This window comes from Coenobita brevimanus, chromosome 27, assembly GCF_032717465.1.
Source record: "Coenobita brevimanus isolate Jiangsu-jjx chromosome 27, ASM3271746v2, whole genome shotgun sequence".
Taxonomy (NCBI): Eukaryota; Metazoa; Arthropoda; class Malacostraca; order Decapoda; family Coenobitidae; genus Coenobita; species Coenobita brevimanus.
In genome coordinates this window covers 25,744,694-25,759,873 of record NC_136980.1, presented here as the reverse complement: position 1 = coordinate 25,759,873, position 15,180 = coordinate 25,744,694, and the positions used below count along the sequence as shown (strand labels likewise).

Genomic DNA, 15,180 nt, shown 5'->3' with positions numbered 1-15,180 from the left:
ATAATACCAATTCTGCCTAAAGACGAAATAAGGGTATCGCGATATTATAATTAATTACCTAAGTGTACATACAGAATACTGTGTCTCAAGTGTAACTGTAAGTCTTGGTGTTAAAGGCTAACTCTGTGTCCCTGTCTACTGTATATCCAATACCTCTCTGTTTTATATTGTAACGGTGTAGGAATTAAGACAATAGATGTGTTAAGGTATACTGCCTGGTTTTTATGTCCTGTTCCTTTGTGGGTGCTTTATTTCCGGTCCGGAAAGAGGACCCCGCTTAGTCGCTGGTGTTCTTAGAACGAGAAGTCCGACTAAAAACACCCTGCATAACGTAAAACATAACCAAATCTATCAATATATGAAATACACAGGTAATAATATGTAAATGGACGTGTTCTGTACCTCGCATTGCATTTCACTACCTTTGTGCTAACTCAGGTGTACAACATGCACTCTTCCCTACGAACACGTGGGTCAGTCTTTCACTGTCTTCTCACATAAAACCTAACCAAATCTAATAATATATGAGATACACAGAATATTTCACAATTAAAGGTAAATGCACATGTTCCGTACCTTGCATTGCATTTCTCTACCTTTGTGCTAACTCAGGTGTACAAGATGCGCTCTTCCTTACGAGCACGTGGGTCAGTCTTTCACTGTCTTTTCACATAAAACATAACCAAATCTATCAATATATGAGATACACAGTACATTTCACCAATAAAATGTAAATGTATGTGTTCCATACCTTGTGTTGCATTTCATTACCTTTGCACTAACTCAGGTGTATGACACGCATTCTTCCTAACGAGCATGTGAGTCAGTCTTACATGTTATTTTCACGTAATACATACTGGTAACCAAATCTATCACTTTATGAGATAAACAGTATATTTCACCAATAAAATGTAAACGCATGTGTTCCGTACCTCGCGTTGCATTTAACTAGCTTTGTGCTAACTCAGGCGTATGACATGCACTCTTCCTTACGAGCACGTGGGTCAGTTTTTCACTGTTATTTCACATAAAACATATCTAAATCTATCAACATGAGATGCACAGTATGTTTCACCACAACAAGCACATGCGCGTCTTCTGTAGGTCAATTACGTGGCCCCTGCCTGGGCGGTAAGGTGTAGTACACGATGATTTTCAGACAATCACATGGTTCACTTTCATTTTCTTTTCACATTGCACATAACCAAATCTGTCATTTTATGAGATACACAGTATATTACACCATCTAAAATTATGTATCTCACATTTTGCTACCTTTGTGCTACCTAAGGTGTACGAGATGTTCTCTTTCTTACGAGCAAGTGGGTCAGTCTTTCACGTTATTTTCACATAATACATAACCAAATCTATCAATATATGAGAAACAAAATATATTTCAACACAACAAGTACATGCACGTCTGTCTTAGGTCAATTATGTGGCCCTTACCTGTGCGCTAGGGTGTAGCAGATGATGTTTCCCTTATCTGAAGACGCTGCAGTGCGTACACTGTTATTTCACAATATACATAACCAAATCCATTATTTTATGAAAAATACAGTGTATTCCACCACAACACTACATGAACATGCTCTGGATGTCACATTTGCGATACCTAAGGTATAGCAGATGATATTTTCTGATGAGCATGCGGTGCAGTGTTTACGTTCATCCACGCAAGCATACGATAAACGTATCACTATAACACTCATCCTTTATTTCACACAAAAAGCATACAGAATGAACAGAACAATTGATAAAATGAAATATCCCTATAAAACCCTATTTTATCCCCTCCTGACAACAGCATGCTGTGGCTGTAAGGCGTAAGTGACTCATGCCCTAGCCAATATTTTATCACGTACACTCGTTGCACTATACTCCTATCTATTGCACTATAACACTAGCCACCATATTTCATCATAAAACAAGGATTTCATCAACACCTTGGCAAATATTCACTTCAAGACAATGCTGTGTCATTAGGCGGTTTCCTGCCTCCCCCTGCCAAACATTTCACCATGTCCTTCCTCACTGGCTATTGCACGCTATATTCACCTGATTCACTGTCGCTGTTGTTCAATGGTTGAATACTCACATTGGGTGCAGGGTAGGGGGAGTGTAGTTACTGGGACACAGCACAATCTTCGTTGGGCCAACGGCTGGTAACGGCCAGGAATGATTCACAAAAACCTAATTCCCTATTGCAAACACCAAATCTAATCACAAAAGTGCCCAAAAAGTAACCACAAGCACTATTGGTATAGTGGAATATGACGCACACCCGGGACGGGGGTAAATAGAGTACGATTTGAAGCTCCTACTGCATGATACCTTCTTCCTAAACAGCTGGTATGGTACTAATCAACCTGTGTGGGCTGCCATGTGTCTCGGGCCCCACTGTTGCCAAGTCATTACTTTTGACAAGCGGTGTGGAAACTATGACACGTCCAAAAATGATGCCGATTGGCCGAAAACTTTTTCTCTGACAAAGTTTTCTTTGCTTTACGGACGACAAACGCGTCAACGAGTATGGGTGCACTCCACACCCATAAGACGACAAATGCACCATTGCGGGTGAAGTGGGCTAATTTCAATGAAAGTTCATTAAAAAATCACATTCATTGACATGAGTATGTTATTATTTGTTAGTATAAGTTTCATAAATACAATAAAGCTGTTGCACAATATCTTAAACTGTATTAGCTCCACATCCTATATCAAAAACTGCTGCATGAATACTCCAGAGTGCGGGTTGCCAGGTCATCATGTTCTTAAAATTAATGCATTCCAACGTCACAGGTAAAGGGAAATGAATAGCATAAATTAATCCTTCATAGCCTTATCAAATAATTTACGAAATATTTACACTCTTATTACAAATAGTACAGTGTCAGGTGCAGTAACATTTAAGTTTGTGGGTTCATTAGACAATCAGTCATTTGTCACAACTGTTTCTCACGTTTTGCAAAGTGCTTGAAATTTAAACCTCTGAGCTGTGACACGGCCTCTGCACACGCAACATTTACAATAAACTCATCTCAATAAAAACAAGAAGATGTGCCAAGGCACAGCAAACCCGTCACTGGCAGTCATTTTAGTGCTGATGTATAAACACAACAGGATATCTAGCCAAAGATTTCACATATAAAATTTGGGGTAAATCGAGTGAAAATTGATGATTTTATGCACATCTGAAATTCTAGGCCGGACCCACCTGACATTAACTCCCTGCTGCTAACTGGGGAGTGACCCCCCTGATGTAATGGGGAATGTTATAGGATGGAGATTTGGAGAATGCACCTTTTGTTTTTTGTTTCATGTCGATATGACGAATTTGAATGGAGTTACGGTGAAGAAAAAATTACTTTCTTTTTTTTACGTTTTTGGGCCTGCAGCCGTGGCCTTGGCCCAATTTGGCCTTTAACGAGGTGATCAGACGGTCATAGCCCATCATCCCTGTAATTCTAGTCAAAATTGTACCAGTTGTTTTAACGTAAAGTTGTTAACAGACAGACAGACAAATCGAGTGAAAATAATACCCGTTCCTGAGCCCCTCCAGGGCAGGGACGGGTTTTTAAAACATCAGTACAGCAAACATTGCCGACCTTTTCCTTGCATCAGTCAATACATACCGTATTTATAGATGAAGAAGAAGCCAAAACATTGCATTTTTATTTACTGTATATTGCTTATTTGTACTTAATCTTTCCACTCATGGCTTGTACCTCAGCTACGGAATTATGCTGTGTGGCATCAGATTTTTTATTTTATTTTTTTTTCAAAATACACTGTGCATTTGTGATGTTCGAATGACTATTTATCACCTTACAATTTTTATTGCTTTTCCAATTTTTGAGCCATTGACAAGCAGACGTTATCACATCAAACATTTCTTCCATCTGAATCCAAGAAGCCCTAAATATGACAAATGGGGGCGGGGAGGGGGAGATGAAAGCTAGATAAAAGTGTATATATGAAGAAACAAAATGTGGTCTAACCATGGAATATGTAACCTTCCCATGCAAGCACGTGGCAGTTAATAATTTATTCATTAAAAATAGATCACTGTTTCATAGTACAAGGGTGTTGGCAGACGTACCAAACCTTACATATCGATACTTACAGTACTTTTGGTGTGATTAGGAAAACTGAGAAGTTTTGAATAAAAAAATAATGTAATAGTGGACGACTTATTTTTGCCAGTTTTATCTCCCTCTCCCCACCCTTATCACAATCTAGCTATACTAGGCTCAAGATTTAAAAAAAAAAAAAAAAAAAGTCATGTAAGTACCTTTGTCTGTGGATGGTTCAACATGACAAAAAGACAGAAAATTTGTCGATCACAAACGGCCGTTAGATAAGCGACAGTCCATCAATGCATATTTCTGAAACACACACACACACACACACACACACACACACACACACACACACACACACACACACACACAGAGAAGTATATATATATATATATATATATATAGATAGATAGATAGATATAGATATATAGATATATATCATCATCATCATCATCATCCGGACCTCCTTTCCCACCCAAGGGCAGGGTGAGGAGTAGCAATGTCCAGACAGCCCAAAATTGCCCAATCCGATGGGGCACGCTTCCATTCACTCATCATTCAAGCCCCCGGAATCCTGGCTCTATCGGATACGCCAAAAACATTCACCGTGTTCTGTAGCTTCACATATCGTATCCGACATAGTCAATCCAGACGCTGCCACGTTAAAAAAGGGTGCCAAAAATCCCTAATCATGCACGTCTCCTCACAAAATTCATCCAGCCAGCTCAATCTCCTGTCAGTTCCCTAGCCTCACCGACTTCCAAACCTCTCTTCCTCATACATTCATCCACCATATCTCTCCACCATCTCCTTGGCCTACCTCGCCTCCTCCCTCCTTCGAATTCACTCAGATATAACTTCTTCACCACTCTATTGTTATCCATTCTCTCCACATGACCATACCATCTCAGTACGCTCTCTTCAATTCTGGTGTCCACCGACTTCCTCTCTCCGCATCTTTCACGAATCACATTATTTCATATTCTATTAACCCTCTGTACTCCACATACATTCCTCAGCAGTCCCATCTCCACTGCTCTTACTCTTGACTTTTCATTTTCATGCCACACCATAGTCTCACATCCATATGTTAAAGTTGGCACTAGCACTCGTTCACGTAAGCCTCGTGCAGCTGCAACACTCAAGCCTCTTTTTCTTATCAAGGCCTTCACTGCACCAGCTACTTTTCTTCCTTATGTCACTCTACTTTCAACTTCTTTTGCACATTTTCCTCACTTTTCTACCACTGTACCCAGGTATTTGAGCTCTCTCACCAATTCCAGTCTCTCCATTCACTGTAACATCGCACTGAGAGTGACCTCTCTCAATAACCATCACTTTACTCTTCTACATTTACTCTCAAGGCACTACGCTCCCAGACATCAGCAAACCTCTGCACTAGCCTACCAAGTTCTTGTCTGGTACTTGCAAGCAGTACTGCATCATCAGCGTACAACAAATTTGAGATACTCCATCCATCACCATTCATTACCAATCCCATCCCATTCTCCATTACTCGTGTTTTTACTTCTCTCATCGTCCGATCCATATATATATATATATATATATATATATATATATATATTGAACAACCATGGGGACATCAGACAACCTTGTCACACACCCACACCGATCGTGAACCATTCACTTAGATGCCCATTAACCTTTACAAATGCTTCACAACCATCATAAAAACTATTCACGGCACCTAGCAGCTTACCATCTACACCGCACATGCGCAAAACGTTCCGCAGTTCATCTCTGTCCACTTTGTCGTATGCTTTTTCCAGATCCATGAATCCCATAAACACCTTATGGTCCTTCTCACAAGCCTTCTCTGCTATCTGTTTCACTGAAAATATTTGATCAACACATCTTCTGCCACTCCTAAAGCCACACTATTCATCACTCACTAGGATTTCTGATATCTCTTACTATCTCTATAATAATAATAATAATTCCATATAGCTTCCCTACAATACTTAATAAACTTATGCCACGATAATTCCTGCTCTCACTTCACTCACCTTTATTTTTGTACAGGGGTACAATCACAGCCTTTTTCCACTCTGCGGGCATAGTTTCATTCATCCGTCCCTTCTTACATATCTCCAACAAGCACTTCATTTCACTCTCTCCACTGCACTTAAGCATCTCTGCATACACCTCATCAACCCTGGCTGCTTTCCCATTTTTCAGCCGCTTCACAGCACTCTTCACCTGTGCGAGTGTAACGTCTCCTGGCACTGCATTCCTTCTCTTCACCCCCCCCAAACCAATCATGTTTACAGCCGCTTTGCTATCTCTATTCCCATTCATCAGGCTTTCAAAATATTCTTTCCATCTGGTCCTAACTTCATCCCCATGGGTTAATAATGTACCACCTACATCCTTCACACCATCACATAACTTTCCACTTTGACTTCTACATTTCCGCACGTCTTTCCTGAATAACTTCCTATTTTCAGAGTAGTTTGCATTCATTTTTCTTCCTAAATCTTCATTTACCTCCTTTTTTCTCTTCACTAGTCTCTGTACGTGCTTCTTGCTCTCAAGATATTCAGTTCTTATTTCAACTAAACCTCTGTCCCGCAACCACTTTAGCCACTTCTTGCTCTTTTCCTCCACCACTCACTTAACCTCCTCATCCCACAATGCCGTGCCTTTCTTCTTTGTTGTTACTCTTGCCACACCACACACTGCTTTAGCATTCCTAACTAAGCAATCCCTATATGCATTCCACAGGCTGTCCAGATCCATTTCATTCCAGTTCACTGATTCTAAGTCCTCCTCTAGTTTGGTCCTGTAATCATCTGCCATTTCTTTGATCCTCAGCTTCTCAACGTTCAGCCTTTCTTCCTGACTGCCCCTCTCTCTCCTGATCCACCTTATTCCTCTCAGCTTGATTTTGCATACCACAGTCATATGATCCGATGGACCTCCACTTCATTGTCTCACGGCCCTCGTATCAGCAACACTTCCCATCATCGACCTCTCTATGAGCACCTAATCAATCAGGCTTCTTTCAACACGATCCCCGTTCCCTCTATACCATGTATATTTATGTGCATCTTTGTGTTTGAAATACGAGTTACAAATGCACAACCTCCTCTCCTGACACTTATCCATTAGTCTCTTCCTATTATCAATTTCTCCTGGTAATCCATAACAACTCATTATGTCATCCTCAGGATCAGTGCCTACTCTTCCATTCATATCCTCCATTACCATCACTTTTTAGCTCTTGGGCATTTCTCCCACTACTTCATCCAGCTCATCCTAAAACGTGTCTTTCTCACTCATGTTCTCACATGGTTCATATGTTACAAATACTGCCACTTTCACCTTCGCAGACTTGAATTTGACCTACATACACCTCGAGCTCACACAATTGTAGTCTCTCACTCCACTCTGCCACACCTCATTCATCAACAAACCAACTCCTTCCTTGCATCTCCCTCACCCATTCATTCCCGATCTAACACATTTCACACCCTCACACTCCTCCACTTCACACCCTTTCATCTTCGCCTCACACAATGCCATCATGGCATATCTCGCGCTCTTGAACACACTTACCACTTCCACCCTCTTGCTTTCCTCATTCACACCTCTCACATTCCACATGGCCACGCGAGTCTGCCCATTTGGTTGGCGCCCTGGGCAGGTATTGGGCCCTCCAAGGCTCTTTGAAACGACTACCATGATTAAGTGATTTTGGATGGGGGAATCTGGGGGACACTTAACCCTGCCAGAAACCCCGGTTCTATGGTTACCACCCAGCGTGGAAAACTGTTTCCTGGGTACAGGAAGCACTTTGGCTTGTCACACTCATATATATATATATATATATATATATATATATATATATATATATATATATATATATATATATATCATCATCATCAGCCGTTTGAGTATCCACTGCAGGACCGGCCTATCCCGACCGATGTCGGGTCAATAAAACCAATGTATCTCTACCAAGTGGCTTAGGCTGTCTGGTAGAGATTGTATGTAGGGTGAGAAGTGCTTATAAGTGTAATTGTAGTTTTGGAGTGGCTTTGGATGTGTGTGTAGACAGTGAACCAAGTGTAATTGGCCCGCGCAAGCCGACTGGGTGCAAGCATACTTTATAGTAAGCAACACAGCATCCCCTTGCGTCAGCCAATGCAGTACGTGGCCGGGTGAACACTCCCGAAGTTTATTAGCCTGGCTGGGCACAAACCCTGGTTCAGCCGTGTACGAAACGCTCAGTCTACCATTGTACCACACAGGCTCCATATCTATATATATATATATATATATATATATATATATATATATATATATATATTGTCTAATAAGGTATGAAAGTATAATTCTTGTGGGGTAATATATGTATAAATTTGTATGCATACTCTCCTTTTATTAGAATATATATATATATATATATATATATATATATATATATATATATATATATATATATATATATATATATATATATATATATTAGAAAACCGACAGCCTGCATACAGACAGGAGACATTTACTAAAACTGTATATTGTATATTAATATCAGAGTTTAATTAAAATGCATTTCTCTAGTTCCCTAGATCATCAGTCATAAAAATAGTGGTCCAGGAAGAGGTGTGCTACCTATAAGTGATTGATAGCCACTGATATTTGGAATGAATTGTCCACTGTTGTCAGATTCATTTCGAGTTGTGTGAAGGTTCAGTTGCTCCACTTTCGTAATTCGAAAAAGGTTCGTTTCTTGAAGCTGTAACTGGGTTGGTTTTTCATAGATCTCTATTCAGTAATGTTTTACATATATGAATGAAATATTTTTCCTTTGACTTTCTGAATGTAGGATTATCCTTTTTTACTTTATAGAATGGCATAATATTGGACTTTGGAGAACATTTATTCGCACATTTAGCTATGTGGGTATTAAAATGTAAACCTTTACTGTGATTAATATGATCCCTATGGAGGTTAGTACAGAGCCGGAGATTTGAGGTCTAGCCTATATAAATTTCTTTGACCCACTGCACCAAATTACATAAATGCAGTTTTGTGTCGAGCATCCCATGTTTTCGTTAATTTGGAATGTAGAGTTGACGTTGGGAAAAGAAAATTGACTGCCTTCAATTATATCCGTACAGAGTTTACATTTTTTGTTTTCACATTTCAACACCTTGAAACTAGATATATTATTAAACCTAGCCCTTGTTAAAATACTTTTTAGAATATTAGGTTGTTGCTTTGCGTTAATTAAGGAGACATCTTGGTAAATTTCTTCTGTTTCCGGTGCCTTTTGAAGAACATTAATTGTACATGAGACTTCTTTAAAGTGATCATCATAATTTGGGTTATAGGTTGTTATACATGGTATTGCATGTGTATCACTGGCTGGTTCTTTATTACTGAAGCTAAGAAGGTTGCCAATGGGTATTTGTTTTGCTCTTTCTATGCCGTTTTTTATTATTCTTTTGGGATATTCACGTTGCTGAAGAAAAATTGTCAGTTCATTTAATCTTGTTTCTTTTAATTCAAGTTCTGAAACTGTTGTACATATCCTTCGTGGTAAATTAAATGGTACGTTGTTTTTTATGTGTCTGGGGTGATTAGAACTGTATATTAGATAATGTTTTGTATCATTTTCCTTGTAGTGAATATCAGTAAATAGTTGGTGAGTGGGGTGTGCCTGCTGAGATAGATGAGAATGGGAGTGCGTTAGTGGACATTTGTGCTGGGAGGGGGTTGGTGATAGTGATTCCCGGAAAGAAAGTATCAGGAAAAAAAGTAACAGTAAAAAACGTAAGGGAAAGAGCTAATCTAACCTAACCTAACCTAATATAACCTAACCTAACCTGACCTAATCTAACCTAACCTAACCTAACCTAACCTGACCTAATCTAACCTGACCTAACCTAGGGAAAGTTGTTACTTTTTGACTGTTACTTTTTTTCCTGATACTTTCTTTCCGATTCCCGGTGATAGCCAATACCCTCTTCAGGCATAAAATGATCCACAGGTATACATGGCGAGTGATGAGAAGGGTGGGTGGTGAACTGAATGAAAGGAAGGCAATGATTGATTATGTGTGTGTGGATGAAAGGATGCGAAGATGTGTAAAGGATGCAAGAGTGTATAGAGGTTGGGGGAGTGGACTTTCTGACCACTACTTGGTGGTGGCCAGAATTAGAATGCATGTAAGATGGAGGAATAGAAGAAGGGAAAGACGAGAGGAAGGAGTAGTTGAAAGGAGAGTGGAAAGGTTACAAGAGGATGAGAAAAAGGCAGAGTATGAAAGAGAAGTGGAGGAACGATTGGGCAAATATGAATTGGAGCAGATGGGAGACGTGGAAGGTGTGTGCAGGATATTTACAGAAGAAATATGTGCAGCATGTGATGTGGTGTGTGGAAGGAAGAGAAGACGGAGGGGGGTGCAAGGAACAGCGTGGTGGATTGAAGAGGTGAAACAGACTGAGGCACTAAAGAAGAAAGCATACAATGAATGGATGAGAAATAGGGGCGTGGAAGAAGTTGAGAGGCGGAAGAGAGAGTTATATGTGGAAAGAAAGAGAGAGGTGAAAAGATTAGTAAGAGAGAGTAAGAAGAGAGTGGATGAGGAATTTGGAAGGAATTTGAGTGTAAAATGGAGGGACTGTAAGAAAATGTTCTGGAGAGAAGTGAAAAGAGTAAGACAGGGTGGAAGTGAAGTCAGCAGGGAAGTGAAAGATAAAAATGGTAGATTACTAGTGGAGAAGGGAGAAAAAGTGATCAGATGGAGAGAACACTTTAAGGAATTGTTGAACGTAGAGGATGGAAGTAATGCGAGTATAAGTGGCTGGGGAATGGCTGGGAGAAGGAGGGAGGTGAGAAGACAGGAAGAAATCAGTAGGATAGAAGTTGTGGAAGCAATGAAGAAAGTTAAATCGGGGGAAAGCCCCAGGAATTGATGGAGTGTGTGGTGAAATGCTGAAGCATGGGAGAGAGATAGTAGTAGAATGGATGTGGAAGATGTGCAGATTGGCCTGGGAGGAAGGTGGAGTCCCGGAGGATTGGAAGTCAGGTATAATTATTCCCTTGTACAAAGGAAAAGGGGAAAATGAAGTGTGTGGTAATCACAGGGGCATTTGTCTTCTTAGTATAATAGGAAAATTGTATGGTAGGATACTTATAGACAGAGTTAGAGAAAGAACAGAAAAATTAGTTGGAGAAGAACAGGGAGGCTTTAGGAAGGGAAGAGGTTGTGTAGATCAGTTATTCATTCTTAGATCTTTAGTGGAAAAGTTTCTAGAGAAGGGAAAGAAGTTGTATGCGGCTTTCATGGATTTGGAGAAAGCATATGACAGGGTGGATAGACAAGGATTGTGGAAAGTGTTAAGATTATGTGGAGTAGATGGGAAGTTGTTGAATGCAGTGAAGAGTATGTACGATGGTGCGAAGGCTGCAGTGCGTGTGGATGGTGAACTAAGTGAATTTTTCTCTTTGAAAGTTGGTTTGAAACAGGGATGTGTCATGTCTCCATAGTTGTTCAATCTGTTCATGGATGGGGTAATAAAAGAGGTACAAGGTAGGGTAGTGGATGTTGGAGTGTCCCTGGTGAGAGAGGATAGTGTTTGGAAACTCCCTGTACTGTTGTTTGCAGATGATACTGTGTTGTTGAGTGGAGACGAAGGGGAGCTGCAAGGCTTGGTGGATGAGTTTGAGAGAGTGTGTAAGAAACGGAATCTAAAGGTGAATGTAGGGAAGAGTAAAGTGAAGGTCTTTGAGAGAGGTGAAGTTAGTGAATGTACAGCGAGGTTGGATGGTGAGGAATTGGAAAATGTGAGTACGTTTAAGTACTTGGGTAGTGTGATGAGTAAGGATGGAGGTTTGGAGGGTGAAGTGCTTGAAAGGGTACAGCAGGGAAGAAAGGTTGCTGGTTCTTTGAAAGCTGTGATAAGAAACAGGGAAGTGAGCATGGAAGTAAAAAAGTTATTACATGACAGTATTCTGATACCAGCTCTAACGTACGGAAGTGAAGCTTGGACATTGTTGGAAGGACACAAGTCAAGAGTGAGAGCAGTGGAAATGAGTTATTCAAGAGGAGCCTGTGGAGTCACGTGGAGAGACAGGCTGACGAATGAGGATATAAAGGAACGTTGTGGTGTGGATGTGGATGTGATAGGAAGCGTTATGAGAAACACACTGAGGTGGTTTGGCCATGTGGAGAGGATGGAGGGTGAAAGACTGACGAAGAGAGTGTATGTGAGTGAGGTGGAGGGGGGAAGAGGGAGGGGGAGGCCGAGGATGAGATGGAGGGATGGGGTGGAGAGGTATATGAGAGAGGGGTGTGTGAGTTGGGAGCAGGGCAGTGAAATGGCGGGGGACAGGCGACTTGGAGGCGATTTGTTTGTGGCCACCCACAAACGGGATTGAGGCGTCTGGCAATAGATAGATAGATAGATAGATTTTCTTATCCTGCTGAATGAGTTTTATGTCTAGGAAAGTGACTTTGTCTCCACTTGTGTCACATGGAAATGTTACTTTGGGGTCCAGGTTATTCATGACCTTTATGACTGTTGAGAAATGTCTATCTCTCTCGTTCGTCCCAAATCATAAAGATGTCGTCCAGGTATCGTACATAGTTCTCTTTCATCTTGTCTGCTATTGTTTTACCAAAGTGTGATGACACCTGAGAATATATGTTTTCTAAGTAACCCAATACAAGATTAGCATAATTTGGTGCAAATTTTGTCCCCATAACTGTTCCAGGTACTTGTAAGTAATTTTGCCCATTATATTCTCATGAGTTATATTGCAAAATTAAGCTGCTTTTTTTATATTAGGTTTGCAGGTATACGATTTGTATTATCATAGTATTCATCAATCCAGTAAGTGATAGCTTCATATCCAAGTTCATAGCGAATATTACTGTATAGGTTTACCCCATGAAGAGTCACGAACATTTCATTATCATCTAATTTAGTAGGAATCTGGTTTAAAAAGTCTCGATTGTTTTTAATATATGAAGGTATGTATTTCAGAAAGGGTTGCAGTATTATGTCAAAGAAGTGACTGAGACTGTGGGTAGGGCAAGCTGGTCCCGCAATAACTGGTCTCATTTTAAGGTTTACAGGGTTTGTAATGGAAATGACTTCTGTATTACAACCATTAATTTGATCAATTGTCAGTTTGGACTTATGCACTTCTGGTAAACCATAAAATAAGCTTGTCTAATATTCAAAGTTGGTTAAGTAATTAAATTCATCTTTAGTTAATCTATCCTTATAATTATTAAGAATTATTAGAGAGAAGGTAAGAGAGATATCAGAAATCTTAGTGAGTGATGAACAGGGTGGCTTTAGTTGTAGCAGAGGATATGTGGATCAAGTATTTGCAGTGAGACAGGTAGCAGAGAAGGCTTGTGAGATGGATCATAAGGTGTTTATGGCAGTCATGGATCTGGAAATAGCATACGACCAAGTAGACAGAGAGGGATTGTGGAAAGTTTTGCGCTTGTATAGTGTAGATGGTAAGCTGTTAGGTGCTGTCAAGAGTTTTTATGGTGGTAGCGATGCATGTCTAAGGGTTAATGGGCATCTAAGTGAGTGGTTCACGATCGGTGTGGGTGAGCGACAAGGTTGTGTGATGTTCCCTTGGTTGTTATATATATATATATATATATATATATATATATATATATATATATATATATATATATGGATGGGGTGATGAGAGAAGTAAAAACACGAGTGATAGAGAGAGGGATGGCGCTGGTGATGAATGGTGTTAGATGGAATATCTCAAATTTGTTCTATGCTGATGATGCAGTACTGCTTGCAAGTACCGGAAAAGGACTTGGTAAGCTAGTGCAGAGTTTTGCTGATGTCTGTGAGCGTCGTCCCTTGAGAGTAAATGTAGAGAAGAGTAAAGTGATGGTTATTGAGAGAGAAGGTGACTCCCAATGTGACGTCACAGTGAATGGAGAGAGACTGGAATTGGTGAGGGAGGTCAAATACTTGGGTACAGTGATGGAAAAGAGAGTAAAATGTGCAAAAGAAGTTGAAAGTAGAATGACACAAGGAAGAAAAGTGGCTGGGGCAATGAAGGCCTTGATAAGAAACAGAGGCTTGAGTGTTGCAGCTGCACGAGGCTTACATGATGGAGTGTTAGTGCCAGCTCTAATATATGGATGTGAGACTATGGTGTAGCATGAAAATGAAAAGTCAAGAGTAAGAGCAGTGGAGATGGGACTACTGAGGAATGTATGTGGAGTACAGAGGGTGGATAGGATACGAAATAATGTGATTCGTAAAAGGTGGGGAGTGAGGAAGTCAGTGGACACCAGAATCAAAGAGAGTGTCCTGAGATGGTATGGTCATTTGGAAATGTATAACAACAGATCAGTGAAAAAGGTATACCTGAGCGAATTTGAAGGAGGGAGGAGGCGAGGTAGGCCAAGGAGAAGATGGAGAGATATGGTGGATGAGTGTGTGAGGAAGAGAAGTTTGGAAGTCGATGAGGCTAGGGAACTGACAAGAGATCGAGCTGGCGGGATGAAGTTGTGAGGAGACGTGCGTGATCAGGGATTTTGGCACCCCTTGTGAGCATGGCAACGTCCGGACTGACTCAATCGGATACGGTGTGTGAAGCTGCAGAATGTGGTGAATGTTTTTGGCGTATCCGGTGGAGCCAGGATTCCGGGGGCTTGAATGATGAGTGAAGTGTGGCCTATTTGGATTGGGCACGTTTGTGCTCTCTGGACATTGCAACTCCTCACCCTGCTCTTGGGTGGGAAAAGAGGTCAGGATGATGATGATGATGATGATGACCTTTTTTATTTTATTAATTGTTTTTTGGTCTATATTTTTGGGTATCTTTTCATATGCATCCTGATCCTTTAAAATGTCCATCACTCTTTGCTCATAGAATAATATATCCATCAGTACAACAGCTGACCCTTCATCAGCTTCTTTAACTACAACATCAGTGCAGTTCTCAAGGGTTTTTATAGCCTTTTGTTCACCAGGTGTTAAATTATACCTAGGTTTACTGTTTTGTCAGGTGGTAGTAGATCGATTCAGTCTTAGGAAATCAACTGCAACATCGATAGTGGAGTTTC

At 40.4% G+C, this 15,180-nt stretch overlaps 1 protein-coding gene across 1 annotated transcript in view; it reads left to right on the top strand.

Moving 5' to 3' along the window:
• The window catches only part of LOC145394517 (uncharacterized), a 160,748-nt gene that overhangs the window by 125,242 nt on the left and 20,326 nt on the right, over positions 1-15,180 (top strand). The gene's annotated exons all lie outside the window — the stretch shown is intronic.